This window comes from Asparagus officinalis, chromosome 4 (assembly GCF_001876935.1).
Source record: "Asparagus officinalis chromosome 4, Aspof.V1, whole genome shotgun sequence".
Taxonomy (NCBI): domain Eukaryota; kingdom Viridiplantae; phylum Streptophyta; class Magnoliopsida; order Asparagales; family Asparagaceae; genus Asparagus; species Asparagus officinalis.
The window spans coordinates 117651657-117661228 of record NC_033797.1 but is presented as its reverse complement, the minus strand read 5'-3'; the positions used below and the strand labels follow the sequence as shown (position 1 = coordinate 117661228).

The window sequence follows — 9572 nt, the reverse complement described above, 5'->3', positions numbered from 1 at the left end:
GGTAATCGGTAAAGGCGGGCGAAATCAGCGGTAAAGGAATCAGCCAAGTCCGGGTATCCCTCTTCCCTCATCATCGTCATGTGGCGAGAGAAAGAACGCCGGAACTGATCAAAACCGCCTCCTCGGTGAAGAAGCTTCTCGATCAAGCCATTATAGAAGGCGGTGAAGAAACTGAGGTCCGTACGGAACGCCTCCCTGTCAGGATCGGTATCGACCAAAAGGCTACGGACACGTTCGTGCAAAGAAGATCAAGATCCTACAAGCAACGACTTGGAAGCTCAGTAGATTATTGACTACGATGAGAAAGATCAAAAGGCAAGTTCGGAGCATACCGATGCCAATGGACGTCCCCTCGGGTTGAGGTCCGACGGGCTCTGAGACAATAGCAGAAGAAGGTATATCAGCACCTGCAGGTGGATTGCCCATACCACTCGGCAAAGGCGGGGAGGCACCATGAAGGCTTTCAGTCCTGAGAACTGTAGTGGTATCAGGCCCAGCGCCCGGTCCTACAATGACACTCCTACGTTAACCAAATGGAAAAGTAAAAAGAATCGGGACAAGAAAATCGTATGCATACCTGCATTCCCCCCGTCCTCAGATACAGCCGGGATGCCAAGAGTCATAAGAGTATCGGCACAAACGGCTGGTCCTATGATGGCACTCTCTTATTAGTCAAAATGAAAATTTAGACCAATAAGAAGGATTGGGATTGTACAGTCATCTGCATACCTGTAGATCCTTCACCCGTAGGCATTTGAGGGATGCCAGGAGTCATATGAGAATCAGTCCTAGTGGCTGGTCCTAATTAGTCAAAAGTCAGATGAACATAGGAAAGTACAATATCCCTGAATCGTATGCATACCTGCAAGCCCGTCATTCTGAGGCAAACTGGATATGCCAGGGATAGATACCGGGCTAACTCCAATAGTTGACGCTGCGATAGTCAATCATTCATTAGTCAAATAAAAGATCGGGCAAGAGGAGGAGAATCAGATATGTACCGGTAGACGAATCATTCCCAAAGAATGGTCTCTCGGTCCCTCTGGAAGTTTGCTCAGCCAACATGTCAGCTAATAAACCGGCATCCGGCTTCGAGAAGCTTGACCCCTCCATTGCAACATCTGCAGGATAACCTGAATGATGAAAGATGAGGAAAGCTCAAGAAAATACTTTCAGCAAAAACGAGAAGTCTTCCTTCCCCAGGCTTGAGGAAAATGACATTGAATGTGGACGTACCTGAACAAGGGACTACGGGCTCAACATTATTCATCTGCTCAAGGTCGATGTTCAGATCAATGCCCAAGGACCCGTCGTGAAGAGCGTCACACATTTGTTGCACAAGGCAATCCATGTTATCAGCACCAGGGGACACCGGACCCGGTGGGATTTCGCCCTCTTCGAAGAACCCTGAAGCACGAAACATGGTTACAAATCACAAAAGGTAAACAACCTTGGAGCAAGAGCAATTGAATGTTACCTCCCCCGCCATCGGCAGTGCTCCCTAAGTCCACTCCATAGGGACGCTGACCGTCATGGGACTTGTGGGCGGTCTTCTTCCTCTTCAGGGCACCAACCCTTCGAGGGCCAACAGGTCGAACATGCGCAGGCCTATCACACGTTTCAACGTGTGTAGGAGCTGGTGGCTCATGATCATTGGCTGCCCTACCTAAAGTGACAATAGCCATTTCAATAAAAAAGAGCTGTCATTTATGAAAAAGGAAAATTAAAAGAGACAGGACAAACCGGTATCGAGATCCCCTCTGCCGGTATCTGCATCCACATACTCTTCCTCGGAGGTCTCGTCATCGTCACCCGTAGGGAGAAGTCCTTCTTCGTCTGAGACAAGAGATTTGGCATGCCCTTTTCTCCGCTTCTGAGCAAGCTCAGCTCTGCGACCAGCCATCATAGCAGCCCGGACCGCGTACTCGGACTGCAACTCTAAGAAGCTCCTCACGTTGATGGACTCATATGCAGAAAGGAACCACTTGCAGCTGAGGAAAGTGATCAGTGGCTTACGCCGATACGAAGGAAGAGCAAAACGGGCTCCAGTGCAGCCCACCATCGTCCATAGCCACGCTCGTACGCCATCAATCAATCCTCCCTCAACCTGCAGGCTACGGCTCGGATTCCCGACATACAGTTGGTCATAGCCGAATTGGCGAGCAAAGCGGCAAGGGAGATAAGGCTCTATGTGGCACTGATTCTTCACCCGAAGGACGAGATACCCTACGCGGATGTTCACTAACCACCGGAAGCAACCAGCGTCAAGAATGGTCCGGTCACTTCTGGGTTTCTCCTCATCAATCAGTGTGTCACCATAGCGACCCGAAAAGTGGGGAAAGCACTTAAAGAACTCCCAGCTTTTACGGACTCGAAGCTCGCGCTGAACATCACTGAATTTGGGCCCAATCCATTTACATTTCTCCAACAGCTGCATGAAAGGAATAGGGACATCTACCACGCTGGGCGCCGACATCAAGTCGGGGCGGTGAAGAACGAGCCACGCCATCAGATAAGCGTAAGGAAGCTCGACCTTCGGATTAGTAAGCTCAGTCGATGGTTCAGAACCCCTCTGTGTAAAGCCACTAGCCAGACACCTAAGCCCGCAGTGGATGCTGGCAACCATCGCTGGGAGCAGGGAAAGCTCTCTCCCGTAAGCTAGCTGAACTGCAGGGAAGAGCACCTCGATAGGTAGAGCGTCCGAAGACTGGTGCGGGACAACACATTTCTTCAGCCAAAGAGCAAGGTAGCCTGCTAGTAGAGTCCGAGACCCAATGGATTTCTGCGCATGAAAGAGAAAAGAATGAAACTTGGTTCCCGCAGGAAAAGCTCCCTCAGCACTGGCAGTGGTGTAAGACTGAGCCTCGGCCTTCTCCAACAGCTCATTAATGACAGACGGGGTCAAAACGTCTAACTCATGAACGGACTCGTCGGAGTTACCCTCCAAGTTCTGGAACAAATAGCAGGCGAACTGCTTCAAGCTGACCTTCCTTTTCGTTTTTGCTGGAGGAGAAGTCAGGACCAAGGAAGTGTGATAATGACAGGTAAGATCCCAGAGAGTGTCATACATGTCAGGAGTATCTTTCTTCATACACTCCAACTGCTTGTTCGAGGGGAAGTACTCCTGATACGGACAATCCCCCATCGGAAGACCCGAAACATGGTGCATCTCGTGCAAGGCCAACCCTAGCTCACCACCACTGGTCAGAAAGATGTTGTTATCGGGCATATAAGTCTCCAGCAAAGCCAAGAAATGGCGACAGCTAACTGGGATTCCGTACATAGTAGCTCGTATAGGTGCATATAACCCACTACTCTTCAGATCCCTCTCCCAGCGCGCCAAGACGAAATCAGTCATGCGCGCCCACCACCCTTTGGCTAGTGAGGAAGCCCAGCCATAGCATCTGGGCTCTGGTGGAGGTAATCGCCTCCCCAGAAGAGCCAGACGATTACCCACAGTAGAGGCAGCTGCTGACGTCTCACCTGGGGGTGCAGTATCAAGGCCCGTGATCCCTGGGCAAAGACCGCGAATATGGTGATACCCACCAGAACCAGGGGTCTTAGAATGAGAGGTATATCCACACGGGACTCGCTCAGCATCCTTAGTAAGATCCCAGGACATCTGTCGCCTCACGGCCTGTCTCCTCAAATGGGTAAAAGAATATTGGCGGGGAATTGATGGAATGTATAAAAGAGCTCCTCCATCACGAGTCAGCCAGTGCTCCTCTCCAAGAGTCAGTATAGCGGGGTCCTCGACATGATCCCCGAACAAGAAGCTCGGCTTCTGTAAAGCCTGAGTGGAAGTAGAATCAGCGGTAAAAGTGGCGTCTGTGATAAGCTGGCGCAAGCAATGGCGCCCTCCTTCCCGTACTAAACGGCAGGAATCGTCAGAACGATCCTGGTCAAACTGTGGGAATGGGCTAATGACTTGCCCAATGGAAGTGGAGGAAAAAACCTCCCGGCTACAACCGGCATTGGCATGAGCAGGAAGACTACCCGCGGGGAATTCAACTGCAATAAAATACAAAAGATGGAGTCAGAAAATCCGTCTCATAAGTAGAATGATAAGCTCATTCACGGAATAATTGGAGAGACGATTTTGAGTGTCCTACACCGGAAGAACGGTATGCATCATCACGTGAACAACGTGGCAACATATACCGAACTACAAGGTGTAAGACAACACAAGAATCGCCCCAATATATCCGAAGACTTGAATTGGCTAAGCAAAACAAGTCCGAAACCTTAACCTCCGCGAAAGAGGTATCGGTTCTTCCTTAATGACCCGCTAAGGGATCAGTCAGGGATACAGAAATAGAGAATTCTCACCCCTGAAGGAAAAGTCTGCCGGAAAAGACGTCGTGGGAACCTCCTCCTCACTGTGTTGCGAATGGGGATAACTCCCGGAAGATCGATGGTGACGAGGAGACATCGGAAGTCTGCAGTGAAAAGCAATCTGTCAGGTACAATATGAATACACGAAATTTAAACAGGGAAATTAAGCACTTGGACTTAAAATCCTATAAATAAATAGGATTTTACAGTTAAAGTCTAATTAAACCTACCAATTTTGTGCCCGCAAAACAATGATCGTTTTCGCGGTGAATTTTGGTGAAATACCCAAAATACCCTTCGTGTTCAAGGCCAAAATTCAGGTCAAGGACACGCGTAACCCGGGTCATGATCATCACATTCGATCATATAACACCCCGGTACCCCACAATTTTGGTTAAAGTTTGCAAATGAGCCCTTTTGCAGAATTTAGCCAATCTTGCATATAGACCCCTCTAACAACTTTTGGTCCTCTTGCCTAAAGTACCCCTTAAACTTTCGGCCAAATGAGCATGTAACCTAGGTTCTAACTTCAGTCCTTTATTACATGGACACCACCCCAATTCTTTGGCCGAATTTGCAAATAAGCCCCCAAAGTTTTCGGCCCCCTATTTACACATAAAACCCTCAATAAGGTATGGTCTTTTTGCATGAAACACCCATCCAAATTGTTACCAAAGGGGAATGAAATCCAAGCCTCAAAATTTCAGTCCCATTTTGCAAATAAACCCCCACGAATTTTGCAAATAACCCCCCAAAGTTTCGGCCATTACCTCTTTTTTTGCACAAAACCCCCGAAGTCTACTGCAAGAATAAAGATGCAATCTTTACAAGAAAATAAGAGGATTGTAAAGAAGAGCTTACCAAATCAAAAGAGTTTTCTTTAAGCTTGAAGATGAAGGAGGGAACCCTACTTGGAGGAGCAAGTGTTCGGCCAATAGGAGACACCCAAAATCCTAGCCCCTCTTGGAGGGTTGATGGATCCTTGAGAACAAATCAATGGAAGAGAGAAGTTTGGGGAAGAAGAGTTCACAAAACCGAAATAGGGGGGGAAGAGGTCGGTTTTGAGAGCTAAGTAAGAGGGGGAATCTTCTTTGAAATTTTGAAAAGAGGGGGGGAAAACAAAAGGGGTAATAGAACCAAAACAAGGGAAAAGTAAACCACCAAGAAAGAGAAAAAGACAAAAGAGGAGAGGGGGTGTCTCGGCCCCAAAACCGAGACACCCTAGGGTGTCTCGGCCTTGGCCGAGACACCCCAAGGTGTCCCGGCCAAAGGCGAGACACCCCCGGGTGTTTCGGGTCCTATTTCGTCCTCATACGCCTGTTTTGGACCCGAATACGCCCGTTTTCGTTGGTTATTGGATGTTTTGATGAAAATCAACACCACTCAACATTCGATGCATGAAACCCTAAGGGTCCACGCCGGTCAACGCGTAGCCCTAGGTCAATGCCAGTCAACGTGTTGCAACAAAAGTCAACGTTTGACGATTCGAAACCCTAAGGGTCAACGCCGGTCAACGCGTAACCCTAGGTCAACGCCAGTCAACGCGTTGCGACAAAAGTCAACATTTGACGATTCGAAACCCTAAGGGTCAACGCCAGTCAACGCGTAACCCAAGGTCAACGCCACTCAACGCGTTGCGTCAAAAAGTCAACGTGCAGTGATCCGAAACCCCAGGTCAACACGATGTGACAGGGATAGTAAGTTCAAAAGTCAACTCAATGACACGAGCCAAACTCAATCCACCAGCTGTAGACTCGAGATTCCAACGACGGCCAGGCGATAAACGCAGCGCCGGAAAAACTTCGGTTATTCGTCAAAGCATCGGATAAACCGAAAATCGAAGGAGCCGAGAGTTGAAGCTAACCACAGGTCCCTTATGCCGACTGAAGGCCGGACCAATCATATCCAAAGCATTCCGGTCTCTTCTATAAAAGAAACGAGGCCGGAACGCTTTGGAGGGGGTATCTGTAGGCATCAAAAAATTGCCGATAGGTCCCCACGAACAGCTCAGTGTTAGGGAATGACGATGAACGTCACTACCCGGTTCACAAGAGTCTAATTGACGTCGGTGAGCGCCTGAAGCGAATCGATGAGCTATGCGATCCAACAGAATTTCAGAACAACGGGGATACGGATTGATCGGGAACCCCGCGACCGCTGCAAAAGAAGCAGCGCCCTTCGTGTCCCGTGGCAAGCTCGAAACACCCGAGGGGTGTCTTGGCAAAACCAAGACACCCAAGGGGTGTCTCGGCCGCCGAGACCCCAAGGGGGTGTCCTCACCATTTCAGCCCCCCCCCCTCTCTTGGTTTGCTATAAATAGCCCCCTTAGGCCTTCATTTGAGGGGGCTCCTGATTTAGCTCTTGATTTCTTTGGTGGCCTTGGAGGATTTCTTGGAGAGAGCCTAGGCGAAGCCCTGCCGGAGTGAGGAGTGCTCGAGCCTTCTGCAGCAAAAAGGGTCTTCTTCCTTCCCCCTTTTCTTTTCCTTAGTATTGCCCCTTAGCGGTGATACTAAGTAGAGCTGGTGTCTCGCTTTAGCCGAGATATAAGCTTCATAACTTCTCGATCCCACGCGGGTCGACGAAGTTCAGAGTTTCTAAATCCCCTCGCGGATAGACGAAACTCTGTCCGATTTTCTCGGAACGGATCTGACCTACCGGTGGTCCACGGATATTGACGTCCCCGTCACAGGCTAAAGACCCACGCAAGCGAGACCGCACCAAAACGGGACCTCGTGTTTATTTTCGATAAAGTTGTAATTTTTGTTTTATTGCACGAGGAGGTCTTATAAAAAGACCGACTTTTTTTATCGATTCTTGTTGTAACGATTGAAGTTGTAACAGATCCAAAAGCAATGAAAACAGCAACTTTCACCGAAAACAGAAAGATTACAACTAATAAGTTAGGATACATAATCAAGAAGTTTGGCTATAACAACCTTCAATTGGATAGCTCATAACAAATTTTGATAATGAAGATAAATTATTAATAGGTAATTAGATATATTGGATTCTCGTACACATTTTTTGATTGTACAAGAAGTTGAAAACACATAAACATGTATGTCAAAATTTAGATATATTTGGAAGAATATGAGGTCACCACTAGTCCTATCCAAAAATGTTAACAATGCTTTCTACCGACTAAATTGCACAACCTGATGATTCATTACACACTGATTCTACGTGTGCTCTAGATTCTTCCCATTCTTACAGAGAATTCCTACAATTAAATATGTGGATCAATAATATTAGTTGACTTAATCGGTCCCATAGTCAAAGGAATTTTATCTAATGTGTAATCAATATCATTCATTTTTTTGCAAACAATATGATGCGTAAACAATATTATTCATTGAGTTCACGCAATGAAAAGATGTTATTAGCGTACACAATCAAATTATAGAATCTCTATAGAATTAGGGATGTAAAAGTTTCTCTATCATTCTATAGAGAGTAAATACTAACCAAACTTGTCTACCAATTTAACAATTCAATACTAAATTTATCATAAATAAATTACTACTAATTATATCTATATTACCAACATGCGCCCATTCATGCGTTTCTAAGATCCTTCTAAGACGATTAGTTGATTGAATATTTAAAATGCACAGTTTTAAGGAATATAAGCAACAGAAATTATAAATCCATGAAATCCCCAGCAGAAAGGAATTTGACCATCGGCTTTTAATTCCACCCTATAAATATCCAACGCTTTTCCCCTTTAACCCCCCACTTTTTCTCAGTCCAAATCAACCCCTCCGCCCGCCCTTCATCATCCAGCGAAGCTCCAATCTTTTCCTTTTCTCTCCGATCGAAGCACAAACAAAGAATCTTCTCAAATCCCAAACCCTAACAAAAGGATCTCCCCTTTTCTACTCGATCTTCTCTGTTCTGTTCTCATCGGAATCGCCGGCCATGCAGCGCGGCCGCGGCGGCGGCGACATTGGCAAGCCTCAAGAAGGAGGGGCTCCGCGAGATCTGCGGCCTCTTGGAGCAGCAAATCTCGCCGAACTCTGATCAGACGAGGATTTGGCAGCAGCTTCAGCACTACAGTCAGTTCCCCGATTTCAATAACTATCTCGTCTTCATCCTCGCCCGAGCTGAGGTGCTTATCTCTCTCTTTTACTCGGTTATTTTGAGGCTTTTGTTTGATTTGGTTGGTTGTTATCTTGTTTTTCTGCCATTTGTAGTGTTTTAGGGTTTTAGTTCTGTAGGTGTTTTTGGATTAATAGCTACGATGTAAGGTGTTTGTTTAATTAGTAGATTTGGGTATTTAAGGAGGAAAGCGAAACAGTACGATGCGAGCTGGGTTTAAATGGGAGATAGCAGAAATGGGAAAGAATGAGAGCTTTTTAGTTGGATTTTGGTGCTAATTTCAAGTTTTTTTTCTGGTTAAAAGTATGCATGATCCTAAAAAGTAAAGGAACTTTTGGAAACATGGTTGATTGTTTTTCGGATTTTTGTTAGTCATGTAATCACTGTAGCCGTGAAATATGTAGAAAAGGCATGTTCTCTTCCTGATGTCTGATTCTTAAATTAATTGTGTATCATTGTCTGTTGTCTGATTTTGTTGTCTGCATACCTGTGTTTTGACTAATAGCTGCAGCGATATCATGATTCTAGCTTATAATGTCACTTCTTCAGTTCGTAATTTGGGTATTTAAGGAATAAAGTAAAACAGTGGGATTGTGGACGGGTTTAAATGGAAGGCAGCAGAAAGTAGAGACTGGTGGTTCTAGTGAGAAATTCTTTAGTTGGAATTTGGCGTTAGGCAAATTTTTTTGGTTTGATCCAATCAACTATATTTATAATATAAAGGCGAAGGAACATTTACTTGGAAGATCCAGTAATTTTGTTGGATTTTAGCCTAAGGTATATGGGAAGGGCATATTCTTTTGGTGTTGGCCGATTCTTATTTTGTAACATGGTCTGGAATTTGATTTTGTCGTTTTATATACCTGTAGTGTTCATGATCTTTGTGAAATAGGGCAGGCAAGTTTTATGGCGGTACTATATTTCAATAAACGTGTAGGAAATCAGAATGGATATTAAGTGGACTTACTAGGACTACGTAAATTGTTTACACAAAATTCAATGGTAGTTGGCAATTTCAATTGGTATAGCGACAAACTGGCAAGAGTTGGGATGAAATTTGGCATCTGTATTGGAAGCCTCGTTTAAATGAATTGTTATGCCAGAATAAGAGATTACATGCTGCTAGACCACCACAGCTA

At 45.9% G+C, this 9572-nt stretch overlaps 1 protein-coding gene and 1 long non-coding RNA gene across 2 annotated transcripts in view; one reads left to right on the top strand and one right to left on the bottom strand.

Moving 5' to 3' along the window:
• Positions 577–895, bottom strand: LOC109836286. Its single transcript, XR_002245894.1, has 3 exons — positions 863–895; positions 730–801; positions 577–649 (listed from the first exon to the last, which is right to left on the bottom strand). It is a non-coding gene; the product is annotated as an uncharacterized LOC109836286 (long non-coding RNA).
• Positions 8312–9572, top strand: part of LOC109838020 (transportin-1-like) — a 34169-nt gene continuing 32908 nt past the window's right edge. The window contains 1 exon segment of the mRNA XM_020406428.1: positions 8312–8443. The gene's annotated coding sequence lies outside the window, so the exon portion shown is untranslated.